The sequence below is a fragment of the Fukomys damarensis genome, unplaced genomic scaffold, assembly GCF_012274545.1.
Source record: "Fukomys damarensis isolate Sample0158 unplaced genomic scaffold, DMR_v1.0_HiC HiC_scaffold_15, whole genome shotgun sequence".
NCBI classification, from domain to species: domain Eukaryota; kingdom Metazoa; phylum Chordata; class Mammalia; order Rodentia; family Bathyergidae; genus Fukomys; species Fukomys damarensis.
Genome location: NW_022900927.1, coordinates 33,165,793 through 33,180,454, shown reverse-complemented (window position 1 = coordinate 33,180,454; position 14,662 = coordinate 33,165,793). Strand labels below are relative to the sequence as shown.

The following is a 14,662-nucleotide window of genomic DNA, read 5'->3' as shown; positions in this document are numbered from 1 at the left end:
TCCTTCCTTCCAGGCGGCTCCAGGCTCCTTAAGCTCAGCAGGAGTGGGCGTGCAGCTCTCAGAGTGAGGAATAGCAGGAGTGCAGACAGGTGAGGATCATCATCTAGGACCTGCCCGAGGTCTCGAGAAAACGTGGGGAGGGTTTTTCTTACAGAAGAAAAGGCCAATTCTATATTAAAACGCTACCGAAGAGCTAATACGCTTTTTGAAGAAATCAGACGGCAATAATGAACGTGAGTGCAAAGAAGAAGTCTGCACATTTGAAGAAGCCAGAGAAGCTTTTGAAAATAGTGAAAAACTAAGGCGTTTTGGAACACCTACACGAAAACACACCAAGGAGAGCAACAGAGGAAGCGACTGGTCTCAGTTTTACCTTACCTTTCCATTAATTTTTGACCTCTTCATTATCCTCCTTATCATTTTCCTAATCTGGAGATGCTTCCAAAGAAACAAAACTTGTAGACAGTGACTAAAGGCCACATTCCTTTCCCTCAGCACCTTAATATTATCACTCTTCCTCCACCACAAGATGAAGTGTTTGATAGCAGTGGATTGTCTCCAGGCTTTCTGGAATATGTGGTTGGACGCTCAGATTCTGTCTCCACTAACCTGTCCAACTGTGATCCACCACCGACCTGTGAGGAAGCCCCTGGCCAGGTGAACCTGTGGAGGAGTGAAACAGAACCTCATTTAGATCCACCCCCAGAATGTGATGACATAATCAACTCCAGCTCAGCCGGTGCCACTGCTGTGGTGCCTGTGGTCACCACCATCAAGTGAAGCTACAAACTTTTTGCTCTAATCATTTAAAAAATACTAATGATAGAACTTTCTAGCACTTTACCACTACATCAGTGTACATTGACTTATTTTATTACATTCTTATAGCATACCACTTCACCCTTACTGGTATGATTTTTCTTTAGTTTTGTTTCCTGTTACAAAATCATACGTGCTCATTTTTGCTAGAGGAACTATGCGAAAAGGGGAAACACACCAGTGAGTGTATTCATTTGTTGATTAAGTCAGTGTATGTATAACTATCCTAACTATTACAACTATTCTCAATCTATTAACTTCTATCTAAATTACCTTCAAACAGCATTACAAAAATTGGGGAAAAAAGAGGCATGGCAATTTACCTGATAGCAAGTAACATGTTATAGAATTTTGCCAAATGTATAGACCTAGCATGTTTTCTAATGCTCTCGCGCTCTCTTTTTAATTTGTAGCAGGGATCGAACTCGGGTCCTTACGTTTGCAAAGCAGGCAGCAGAACCACTGAACTAAATCCCCTGTCCATGTTTTCTATTTCTTATAGGCTTTTATTAACCTCTGGTTTCTCCATCTACCTTAAAAAGGGAAAAATGTGTGGAGTCACTTTTGATTTTAGGAAAATCTCAGAAGGCAAGCATGTATACACAATGACGAATAACTTATTATAGTATATAGCAAGGAAATCACTGGTCCAGTGTGCTCGGTGCCTCACTTTATACTAGGGCTTTTATTCTTCCCCAAATGAAACACTTTGCTTGGCTTAGCATCTTTGAATGTCTAATGCTATTTATATTAACATCTCAGTGGGGAAGATTTCGGGCAATAGAATAAATTCTAAGTGGACATGTGTTTAATAACGACAGTAGATATGGATTATTCCGATGCTTCTGGGGGGAGTAATAATTATTTTCCTCTTCCCATTTCTTTGCCTTTTAGTCTCCTGTTTACGCTGTCTCCTACCGCCACAGAATCTTTAGTCACGCAAGATTTTAGTTAAAATAAAACTTTGAGATTGTTTTCTTGAAGTCTTTGCCTGAAGATTATTAGGAGACAATTTTCTATTACATTATGAGCGGTGATTTTTTTTATTGCTCTTCAATTGGTGCAAAAATATTGCAAAGAATGTGTTATGGCAGATGGACACTAAGTTGTAGTCACACATAGATCTCATTACTGTTGCTATTTCATTTTGAATTTTCATCAGACTTCTTAAAACTACAGTGTTTTGGCTTTTCCTTTGGAGCAGAGGGAACTGGCCATGAATGAACTGCCAATATATATTGACTCAGAAAGAAAAAAGGGGTCAAAGGAAATGCTTTCTGTGCAAGCAATTTGTAAAATATTAAGAGCAATTGAAGTGTAAGATCCTTGGGTTATTATTGTGCTTCGGAGGGAATTTTCTCCTTGTGTCTCCAAACTTGAGCCGAGTTTTCACATAGTGAAAAACAAGCAGGCTGCTCCATAAATGGTCAACATTGCTAACCTGTGTGAGTAGACAGACTGTTAATGTAATCCCGCCAATTCACTGATGTAGACCAAAACTGTTCCAATTTAAGGATGATTGCCAACCAGCAGAAACAGAGTGAAAAATGTTGAAAAACAAACTAAAGTAAATGAGTTGAGACAATAGTGTCATAGCTCTCATAGATTAAAAAAATGACCCTATTTTAATAATGATCTCAGGAATGACTGTTATTTTGAATTATGCCATGCATACATGGTGATCTTTGGTTTCTAATTAAATCTGAAAGTGGGACTGTTTGATCCAGCAGTGATTTATGTATATGTGAAGTTTTGTTTTGTTTTAAAATGAAAATTAAGACTCTTTTTGCATAGACTTTTGTTGGTAGCAACAGGTTTTACTTTCGACCAGCAGTTTTCAAAGTATGGCCAATGGACCCCTGAAATTCTTGAAAACCTTCCAGAGGATCTGTGAGGCTGAAATATTTTCATCATACTACTAGGACATTATTTGTGTTTTCACTATAATTCTCTCAACAAAGATTTGAAAATGTAAAACAATGTTGTCTCCCTACATATTTTTTTCTGTTTTAGAAAATGTAACTAAATATCATTAAAATTTTATTTATGTTGGCATATAAAGAATTTTTAAATTTTTAAGTAAATTAATACCTAATTTTTTTTTTTTTTGTACCAGGAGTTGAACTTGGGCCCTCGTGCTTGCAAGGCAGGTGGCAGAACCACTGAGTTAAATCCCTGGCCCTGGTTTATTTTCTAATATGATAGATTTTAATAGATACAACTCTCATAAACAAAAGCTCTTGGCATCCAGATCCCCAGTAAATTTTAAAAGTGTAAAGGGACATCTGTAGACAAAATTTTGAGCATGGCAGGATTAGATAAAGGAACAAGAAATTCTATAACTAGGTATATATTCTTACAACTTTATTTTACATTTTAAACTCCTAATATTGGATGTAATGCTGCCTCTTAAAGATACCTGAATTACAGTATAAGAATGAATGCTGATCTTTGAAACAAAAGCCAAATGTTTTAACTGATCAGTAGCTACAGATTTTTTAGATTATTGATTAAAGATAACACTACTCCAAAGAGATAGTTACATCAGCCACGGATCTCTTGGGAGTGTTTACATGATATTGAGAGAATAAACAAAATACTTTCTTCAAAGAATATTATCTTAGATTTGTTTTGTTTGGATATGGTTTGGGTTTTATAGTTTTAAAATCCCTTCTGCTACCCTATCTGGTTTTATAAACTGAATTTCTTAACTTTTATTATAATTACAGAGCTTGTCTGGAAAAAAATATATATGCTTTTGCCTTTCTTACCTTATTGATATTGTATTTACCTTTGATAATTTTTAATAAAAGTTTCTTTTTGCAGAATATATTTAGTAGCTTTCTTAAGCAGTAACTTCATTGAATCAACTAGTTTGTATCTAAATGAAAGCATGGGCTCAATGTCTTTTGGTAGAATGATTTGCAAACCTCCACATGAAGTGACTGTCTGGAATCTTAGAACTGGCACTTTTGCTTCCCTGCTTTAAATGTCACAATAGATTATATTTGTTTAAAGTAAATAAAATGATTTTTTCTTTTCCTATTGACCAATACAAATAGAGATTTTGTGCTTGTTTTACTGCTAAGGACTTCTTGAAGATTGATCTGATCCAATAATTGTTGCGATAACTTGGTTCTATATAAATAGCATGCATTTTATTATAGTCACATGTTTAAATTCTTAGTTCATATTAAATTATGTTATTTAGCTATTTTCATGTTTATACTAGATAGGGCTTTTCTTATTTCTGTGTTTTTGATATATTCAATAAAGCTATTTTTAATCTCCCCAAAAAGATTCAGCCTGTAAGGGTAGCGGGGGCTCTCACAAGGGGAATCTTCAGAGACCTGAGCTGATGGAAAGGTCTGCTGACCCCAGCCATTTCACTGTGGCTTTCTTTGAGGGGGTCCCTTCTCCATGGCCTCTGACCTTTGCGGTTTTGGTGCTTTTTCATGAGCAACCCCACAGCTTTCTTTCATTCCATAAGTGCCTCTTCCTGTTACCGATCATTTCGGGTGCACAGAGCTCCCTCCTTGCCCATCCCCCAGTTGCCCCCCCCCCGAGTGAATACCTGCCATTTGGAGGTGACAAATGTCACCTTCCCTCCGGTTTAGCCAGGTCACTCTTCATCTCAGAGCTTCACTCAGGCCTGGTCCCCGATCAAACAGGTAAATTATTGAATCTATAGGGCTCAAATGTGAGTAGCTCAAAATAAAATAGAAAATCCAAATGGGAAGATGGCCAGTTCAGGAGTCTCAAACATGAAGTACAGTACAAATGCCATTTCTCCTCTTCCTGGGGGAAAGGGCGATGGGTACTCTTTTTTGTTTTATTTTGATTGTGAGAACAACAGACTTAATTTGGCACATACTTAATAGAATACCTAATTGTTATGAGGTTGACAATTAGGTGTACCTTGCAAGCAATTTTCTGATGTATTATTTCTTTTATTCAGCCAGCCACACTTTGTTTTTTTCATCACACTTGATTTCTCCAGCATCTATAATTGGCATCAGTGGTATTCCCTGACAGTGCTATGTTAATAACATGTGTGCACATAGCACTTTGTAGCAATTATCCTGAAGAGGAAAACAGTCAGAGACTGTACACATAATTACCAACTAGAAGGGTCAGTACTGTGTTCGGATCCTGGTGTTCAACTTGAGCACATTATTCTTTCAGCAATAACATATGGTATTGCATAATCACTCCCACCCAACACACGGAAGGTCTTAGGATCTCATTTAGTGGCAGCAGGGAAGTCCGGCGGTGGAAAGGGTAAGGGTATTATAGAAAAGTGAAGCAGAGCTCTAAAGCCTGGTGGTCTTAAGGTCTTAGATTAGGTTATAGCAGGCAGGGCTGATAGCACAATCCAGCTGCTCTATATATCCCTTACCCCACTTCACCCCTGGACCTAAAATGTGGAGAACAAGTCTGAATCGAGGCCAGTCTTATTGCAAAATCAGAAGAAATCCCCTGGTCAAAGTGTGGTTCCCCACAGCATTTTCTCCCAAAATTGGAGTGAAAAGGCCTAACGGCGTGAGCAGAATATAAAGGCTTAGCCCTTGGGTGTGTGATGGAGTGGTGAGGAACGCCTTTGGAGAATGGGAAAGAGACCTATTAATGATGGTGAGGGAGAAGGGAGAGGAAGAGCAGACTGCAGAGGGGATGAGATTCTCTGCTGAGGCTGCCATGTGGTCCTGCATGTTACAAAGAGTAATTTTCTGTGGAGTCTTCTGTTTTAGAGAGCCACACCTATTCCTCGGGGAATACAGATTTTCTTTGCTTATTATTATTATTATTATTGTTATTATTATTATTATTTTGGTGCCCGGGGTCGAATTTGGGTCCTTGTGTTTGCGAAGCAAGCGGCAGAAGTAAATCCTGAGCTACTTATTTCCTGCCATAAAACTTCCAGGCATTGGTTTTCCAGGGACAGGGGTCACGATGGCAGTCAGAACTGCTCAGTGGCCTATGCAGCAGGCTGTTGACTTCAGCCAGATGGAGCAGCAGTGGGAATTTGAGCTCTGCTTCAAGGTAGTCATTTGGACGCTTTATTTTTCTTGGGCACTGAACCTGTGCACGACCACAGAGAAGGCAAGAGCAAAGTGCAAAAAGGTGCTAAAGCCAGTTGAGCAATCTGTGTTTTGCAAGCTTAGAAATCCTGAATACAAAGCTACTTCAGAATAGGTCAAAGGGACGGATGGTGGTTTGCAGTTGCCATGGTAACCAACAAATATGTTTGGCCTCCAGAGGGCCTGCCCCTCAAGAGCAGGATGGCTTTCCTTATGAAATTTGTGAACTTCATCTATTTCTCCACTATTTATTTTCAAAGTTGTTAATAGTAACGAATTACTCATTACCTGCAGCTCTTCTCCATCCAAGCTTAGAGCTAACTCCAGTCGCCTCTGCCTCTGCTGTGGTGTGCGGTTCTGACCTCTCTCAGAAGCCTTATAGGAAACACAGAAAAGCATGCTGGAGTGTGGCGATGAGGCGACCAGAGCTCTGCTCTGTGACTTTCATCTCAGTTCCTTTACAAGGGGGATAAAAATATCTGCCCTACTACCCATGGGGTTTTGTGAAGACACATGAGTCTTTAGATATAGATATAAAAGTGCTTTGCAAATGTATAGAGCATTATATTTAATTAAGAGGGATTATTTAATATTATTTAATAATTTAACTTGACATTCTTCAGATAGATGCTTATTATAGATAATAAATACATGACCTCTTAAGAGTTAACCCGAACTGAATGACAGTGGCTGTCTCTGGGCTGAGAAGGATTCCAAGGCCGCATGCAGCTGAGCTGACAATGGACAATCACTTAAGGATGTCTGATCTGTGCGCAGGAGGCAGAATGGCAGCCCACGCGCTGTGCATTCACAGCCTCAGTTTAGGGGCTTCTTTCATTGCTATGTGCTGCTGCACAGGAGGTTGGGGACTCGCTATTGCTCTGTAGCTTGTTAGGTACTGGTTTTCCAGAGCTGACTCATGGGAGATAAACCTGTCACATTCCAGGCTGAAACCCACAATTTTATTTTTTAAAAACATTTTGATTTTTTACTGGTAATAGAGAAATGTCTTTACTGTTAGAAATTTGACAAATAACACAGAAACAGACAGAAGAAAATAAGAACAGTCCATAATCCTCATCATTTCTGGATACATTTTGATCATAGGTTTCATTCCTTTTGATCGCATTTTAAAAAATGATAATTAGTTGCAGGGTGGAGAATGGTTTGTAGAGAGGCGGTGTGGATTCAGGGATACCAATTGGGAAATCTAGGGGAGAGATGCTGGTGGCCTGGGCAGAGAGGCAGGCAGTGGAGATGGTCAAGGTGAGGGATTTGGCATATATTTTGAACATAGACACAAAAGGATTTGCTAATGGATTGGTTGCAAGGTATGAGAAGAAAGGTATCAAGAGGATGACATCCTTGTTTCCAGCCCCATTTCTGGTGAAATGATGACCCATGAACTGAGATGGGGAGCAATGAGAGAGGAGCAGTATGTATCTGTGGATATAGAAGGTAAGGATGGTAATGGAAATCAAAGAGTTCAAGCTTTATGAGAAAACTGAGTAAAAACTTCATACCTAAGTGAAGATTGCTGGCAGGCAGTTAGATATATAGTGGGGAAGAGGATGGGGAAGGGGATTTTAATCTCAAGATCATCAGCATAGAGAAGATATAAAGGGGATGGGCCTGGCCTAGGGAGTTAAATGTAAGTGAAGAGGGCCAGGGCCTCCAAAAGGTATTGGTTGTGAAGAAGAGCAGGATGCAGTTTGGGGGACCACTGGAGCAGCCAGGGGACTGCCAGAGAGGGACAGGGGTCGGAGGCTGAGGGAAGAGGGTAGTTTGGACACTTGCAGTCACATACATATATCACACACATTTTTATATGAGAATATGTGCGTTTTTGCATAAGGATAGGGTTTTTCATTTATCATGAGCAATTTTCATGCCCTTAAAAACCTTCCAAAATATTTTTGAATGTCACTGAAGCATACTATCCCTATGGCTATAACCTGCGAAGGAACATCCTTGTTATATGCACCTGGTGATTCCCTAGATTAAATTCCTGAAGTGGACTTACTGTACATAGGCAGACCTTTAAGGGTTTAGACACATGTCAAATTGCCTTTCAGGGAAGCTGTACCAAGGTTGTACCTTCTATTAGCAGTTAACTGAAACCAAGTATGTGGTGATTAATTACCATTTTAAAAATCTGTGTGTGTTTAATGCTATTTACTTTCTTTCTATTTTTATTACTTGATTAATTGAGGTTGCACATGTTTCAGCATAAGACTGCTTGAGTATAGTCTGGTGGTAAGCAAAGTAAATCCTACACCCCAACCCCCTTCAGTGTGAAGGCATGAGTGCAAACACTCCCCAAAATGGCTACTTAGTTGGGAGGGCTGGCAGGTTCTGAAGGAGTTTCTTGGTGGAGATCTTTGTCAGTAGCAGGAGATGGTGTGGTTCCCACAAAGCCTCCTCCCTCCCTGCTGATTTCCTGTGGGCCAGGCTGGGAAAGGGTGTGGTCACTGAGAGGCAGAAGTGTCTCTCCTCAGTGCAGCCGCAACAGCCTAGATGTGGTGGGTGGTGGAGTCTCTGTTATGCTGTGAACACAGCCCACATTGCCCAACTCAATGACAAACACATCCAGGGACACCCATGCAGACTGTCCCACATACTGTGACCTTTCCAAATGGATGGAGCAATCACAGCAGAGAGGCCAGGGCTCTGTGTGGAAACCTTAAGAATCTTCTGCAGAGCCTTCCTGGGCATCTGCCCATCAGCAGCAGAGACCCTGTGTGTTGGGAAACTGCAGCAGGGCCCAGTGTCTTTCTGTTGGTCTGTGGCATTCAAAGGACAATTGCATCATGCTGCCAGGCTACAGATGTAGAAATCACAGGTACCTAGGTGATAGGAATCTTAAGAATGTGTGAGACTCAAGATAAGCCAACAATGGGGATTGAAGCAATCTGGTTATTATTTCATAACCACACCAATTGGAACAACACATTCTAAAAAATCCAACCACAGGAAAAAAGAAAGCACCATTATCTTTTGCTTTCTGGACAGCATAGACCTCTGCCACATTTTCTATAGTAGCCAAGAAAGAATTTTTGAGACAGTGTAATTAGACCAGGCCCCAGGCCCCAGATATAAAGGGAACCATCTGTGAGAAGTTAAAGATGAAATTAGAAAAATTTCAATAGAAATTACAAAGAAATGATATTGTTATTAATGTCATTTAATGTTTCTTTTTGTAATTATAAAATAATACATTTCCATTATCAATCATTCAATTTATGAACAACTAAGTAAAGTAAAAGCTGGTCTTCTCTTACTCCTTCAGACATCATTTCCACTTTCTAAAAGTTAGGTATGTATTTTCCAGAGCTTTGATAATGCAATTATTAATATTTATATAAGAATACGGTACATGGTCCATGTATATGCTTTTCAAGCATATAGGAAGTGTTCATAAACTAAATACATAGTTTTTTGGGGGGAATTAAAAAAAGAAGAATGTTTATTCCAAGAGTACATAAGGAAATGAAGGGAAACACAAGGAAATCATCTACCTATAATAGATGATTTATGCTACTGTCTTTATACTCTTATTCCCAGAATCCCAAAGCTTGATATCTGTAAGACATTATCTGTCCTTCAGAGACTCTATTCTACCTAGAAATAAATTACATCCATCTGTAAAAACATTCCACCTGCTAAAGCAAAAAGGGAGATAGACAGGAAGGAGAAAGGATCATCAATTTACAATAACCTGATCCCAAAACAGCTGGGGATAGCACAGGAACACCCCAGGCAGATGGGCCTCTCTGGTGCTCTGGTGTAGGCAGAACCCATAAAAACTGGGCTGGTCTGGGGAATCTGCAGTCAGTCTGTGTTCAGAGGAAGCTTCAGTATTCTTATTCACTGTTTTCCTCCTTCAAGGCTCCTGCTGGTTGACGTCATCATTATTCCTCCTTTTCCAAACCCGAATGCAAGCTCCTGACAGTGTGATCATCTGAGTCACGATGTCTGTTGCCTGGAGGTCTTGTAATTTGTACCATTTGCCAGTCCCATGATGGAGCACATGGATCTGGTAGGAGTCCTCTGAGAAGTTGTGTTCAATGTTGGCAATGAGGTCATAGGTGGTATTCTTGTGGACTGCTTGTACTTCTTCAGAAAAGTACTCAGACCCACATTTGTAATAGGGAAGTTGACAATCATTGGATTCTTCTCCACAAAGAAGTTGCTCTTAGTGAATCTCTTGATACAAATGATTAGATAAGGAGGCAGCGTGGAGAGCTGGAAGTGCTTCAACTCCTCAGTGATGCTGTGAACTTGGCCAGTATGTTGAAGAGTGGCACCTGGGGGATAATGAGCTGCTTCTTCTCATCCTTGTAGAGCTGGGCAGTCAGAAGGTCCAGCATCAGGTACATAAATGTGGACTCCACCATCATCTCCTGGTACTCATCATTATGGAGCAACTACTCTTTTTCTTCTGCTGGCAGATCAGGATGGGCAACCTTTTGAGTGAAGATCCTCATAGACACCTGGAAAACATCCGTCTCAATGTCTTCTTTTTCTTCTTTGTGCCCCCTAGAGCAGAGTGTAGGGCATTCAGAAACCAGGACAGGAAGTCAACTCCATCCCCTTGTTTGATGAAAAATCTTTTTGCTGCAAAGAACAACAGCCTGAAGCATCTCATGGGGAGAGACATGTGCCTTAAAATTCTGGGGGTTCCACAGCTTTCTCATCAGCTCCCCAAAGCTCTGCACAAGCCAGAACATGATATCCCCATAGTGCCTGATGTTCTTATAATTATCTTATTCCAGGAAGTAGTTCCAGAGAGGAGGAACTTTACAGAGCCTGACGGACAGCACTGGCATAGTTGTTGGCCTTTAGGTTATTCAGTCCCACAATACCGGGTAGGTAAGTGGTACCATCATATGCCCGGGACAGTTTGGCTTGTTTGTCCAAATTTGCAATCTGCTGCATTGCGAAAGTGGACTTCCACACATAGGTGATATCCTCCAGTGAGGAACCGATGATCTCACAGTGTCCGGAAGGCAGTAAAACTTGAGGGTGTGGATGTTGAGGAAAACATGATGCTAAATTTCATGCTGTGAATGTACTTCAAACCCTGGCCTGGAAAGTACTTGCCACACACCAGATAAGTACATGCATTGGTATGCAAGTGGGAGATAGAGCACAGTTTCTCAAAGTCAAAATCCAGCACACTCCTGTTAGTGATATCTAGGTATGGGCAGTGGCAGCTCCTCCAGTCCTCAGAATCCATGTGGCCATTCTTTGCTTGGGCCTCTGGCTTGGGCTCCAGGGCCTCGCTCTTCCTCTTCACCCGAACCTCGGGGACAGGGGACGCCAGGCTCAACCTTCCAGCCCTTCTGGCCTCCTGTGCACAGGGCTGCCCCAAGAGCTTGTGGCCCAGGGCTCACGTTTTCCACGACCTGTGACCCCAGATGGTCCACGACTCTGAGGACTTGCACTTCCCCAAATACATAGATTTTTTTTTTAAAGTGAAATTATACTATATAAATTCTTTAACTTCTTTTAAGTTTTATATAAATGCAATTTCTCTTTTTCTCTTGGCAGGTGTTTCATAAAGACAAAAATAAAGAGAAAGAGAAACAAATGTTTTGAATAAAGCATTACCAGACAGATTATTCACTCAGTTATGTATTTGTTGCATGCCAAGTATGCTTCAGGCACTATTCAAGGTGCTGGGGTGAAGGAAATCACACGGAATTGACATTTTGGAGGGAGATAAGCAAAAAACAAGTATAATGTAGGTTTTTCAGATGTTGGCAGCAGGGCAGGTCTGGGGCTTCACAAGCCAACTTATGATGAAAAACAGCCCCCCTGGAAAGGTGACATTTGAGCCAGGATCTGGAGGGGGAGGAATAATGCCGTATGGTAATCAGAGGACAAAAGTATTCCAGGGAGAAGAGTAGAAATGATGAGAGCAACGAGAAGGTAAATGAGAGCCCAGAAAAGGTAAAGAGGTAAATGTATCTGGGAAATAGCAAGAGTGGGGAGAAAAGAGATGGCTGGAAAAGCTTGCCGGGCTTTATAGCAACAAGAGAAAATGGGGTCTGGAGGGCTCTCATGGGCTCTTTCCCCTCTGCTGTGCCTACACAACATTACGTGCTACTCCATGCATGTGTCTTCTCCATGCTGGCCCATCTCAGTACTTAACCCTGAGCAATTCCAGGGGTAGAAGGCAGTCTTTGATTCCCAGCTGTCTGGGCCAGGACTCAGAATGCCTCCTATTACAAGCAAGGCATTCATTGGATCAATCCCATATATATAAAATATACTTTAAAATGCCATATATGTCTATGTGCCATATAAAAATGTTAATGTTGGGCTCTACACTACAATGTCTGTATTTTTTTAAATTAAGTCAGTTTTATTGTTTAATGTTCACCATGATACGTAGTATTTACAATGGGCATTTTATCATAGCATTTTTATTAAAATAGTATGGTAATTTTGGTTTTTCTCTATTTTTTTCAGCTTTAATTGAGTTTATTGGTACATTTTAGGGATACAGTACAGTTACATTCATTGTTGGGATGTTGTACCTTTACATGTTCTCAATCTCTGAGTCTATAAAATGGAGTTAAAAGTGAGGCTGGCAGGGTGATTAAGTGATGAGCATGAGAAGCACCAGCAGAGTGCACAGCATTTGATAAATGTTAGTTCACGTCTCCCTTCACCTCTGAATTTGTCATTTTAATATCCTACCTTGTATGATTCTACCTTTTGAATTGTTAAGTGTTCTATTTCTCTCACTAGACTCTCATAGGTTAGAAATCCCTTCTTATATTTCTTGACAACGCCAAAAGCATCGATCACAGTACCTTGAACATGGGAGATGATTCATAAATGTTTGCTGATAAATTGACTGATGGGTTTCTTGGCAAGGTTAAAACTGAAGGACGTTATTTTCAGGAGTCAAGCATACAGCGATGAGCCTCAATGAGGAAAATGAGCTCCAGCGTTCACAGAGGTCACCGGCTAGTGCCTCTCGGAGAAAGGCTGCTGATGGGTGAGGATGCTGCATGGCTGTGCTGCGGGAGTGGGAGGTCCTGCTAGCTCACTAGCTTTGGAAATGGTTACCCAGCCAGATGATGGCAGGATCCTGCTGCCCCTCCACAATCAAGCTCATTTATCAAAGCATTTCAACAGCCCATCACCATGGCACATGGGTTGATGGATTGCACAGCTGTTGTGAGCTTACAAGGGAAATTAGGAGTAATTAATGGACTGGGAATCAATATCAGTACTATATTGAAGTGAACGATTTAATTTTCTTCCTAAATGAAGAAGTAAGTGCAACAACTGCACATAGTTAAAGTAGATGGATCAGCGTCATGGATGAGAACAAACTAGTCAATTTCTTGGTTCACATAAAAGTTTTACTTTTTAGCTTCTACCTGCTTTTTGAAAAGATAGCACATATTCATGATAGCTCAATAGTTCTGAAATACTAAAAAAAAAAATGTTTCATAGAGTTGACTGCTGTTGCCAGTGTCACTATCTTGAGAGAGAGAGTGTGTGTGTGTGTGTGTGTGTGTTGATGTGCGCGTGTATGTATCTGAGCACATCTCTTAGCTAGGAGTAATTTTTCAGAGCCTAAGAACTTTTTGTCCATTTGTTAGGTCAATTTGTTCATCCTCATATCTCTGGTGCCTAGCCCAGTCCAATAATTATTTGATTAACTGAATAGATTTACAGAATTTTAGTCAGTGACCAGATCAATGTTAGCAGTTTAAAAATGACTAGCTCTAGCTTGATGCATCTTTATTGCAAATTAAGAAATGATACACAATTTGACATGTCAAGAGAATAGGGTATCTTAATTAATTTTAATGTCTTAGTACAATAATTTAAAACTACCAACACGGAAACTATCTGTTTGAATATCTCTACTGACTGGAGGAGAATACATGTCTTTGGAAAATACACATCAGCTGAGTTTAACCAAGGGCTGGTTAATAAGCAACAAAGAAGATATAGAAATGAGCCAGAATACACATGCAAGTTAGTGAAAGTTTCTACTTTTACGAGGCTATATATCTTTTTAATTGCTGCTTTAAGTTCATTTGCCACATACTACAGTGAATGCTGTGACTATTACTATTGCTTTCATTATTACTATTTATTTAGCATATAGTATGCCCCATGTAATAATTTACATGTATTATATCATTTATTTTCATTTTTATTTTTATTGGCAGGACTGGAGAGCCAACCAAAGGCCTTGGGTGTTCTAGGCAGTCACTCTACCACTGAGCTGCGTCCCTAACCCCACACTGTCCTATTTAATTTCATACCAACTTTATTAGGTAGCTATTATTTATCACCAGCATCTTCTAGATGAGGGAACTGAGGCACAGAAAGCTTTCATGACTTGCTTATGTTCAAAAGCTAATAAAATGGTGCAATAGGGATTGAGGCCCAGCATGATACCAGAGCACATTCTCCTAACTGATACTTCAAAGTCCATCTCATTTTAAACCAGAAATAGAACATTTTCCCTGTCTGACAAATTTAGCTCCAAATGACTTCTGGTTCTAAGAACAAATGAAATTTGCTTTCAAAAAGCATGACATTTTGTTAGAATAATGATGTTGTGGCTTTTCAAAAGATGTATGTCAGGTACTAAAGTCAATTAAAAAGAATTCCTTAAATGGTTTGCATTATCAAAAGTAGTAATGGCTTCGGAAATGAAAATACTCTGTCATGTGTATAAACATGTATACTTGCTTTAACAAATATGCCTTTGTATATATGGTCAC

The 14,662-nt window shown here is 40.0% G+C and overlaps 2 pseudogenes; one reads left to right on the top strand and one right to left on the bottom strand.

The window, feature by feature from the left end:
* LOC104876278 overlaps positions 1-780 on the top strand; it is a 13,580-nt pseudogene extending 12,800 nt beyond the window's left edge.
* Positions 781-9,740: 8,960 nt separating this feature from the next.
* LOC104876279 lies at positions 9,741-11,289 on the bottom strand (annotated as a pseudogene).
* Positions 11,290-14,662: the final 3,373 nt, after the last annotated feature.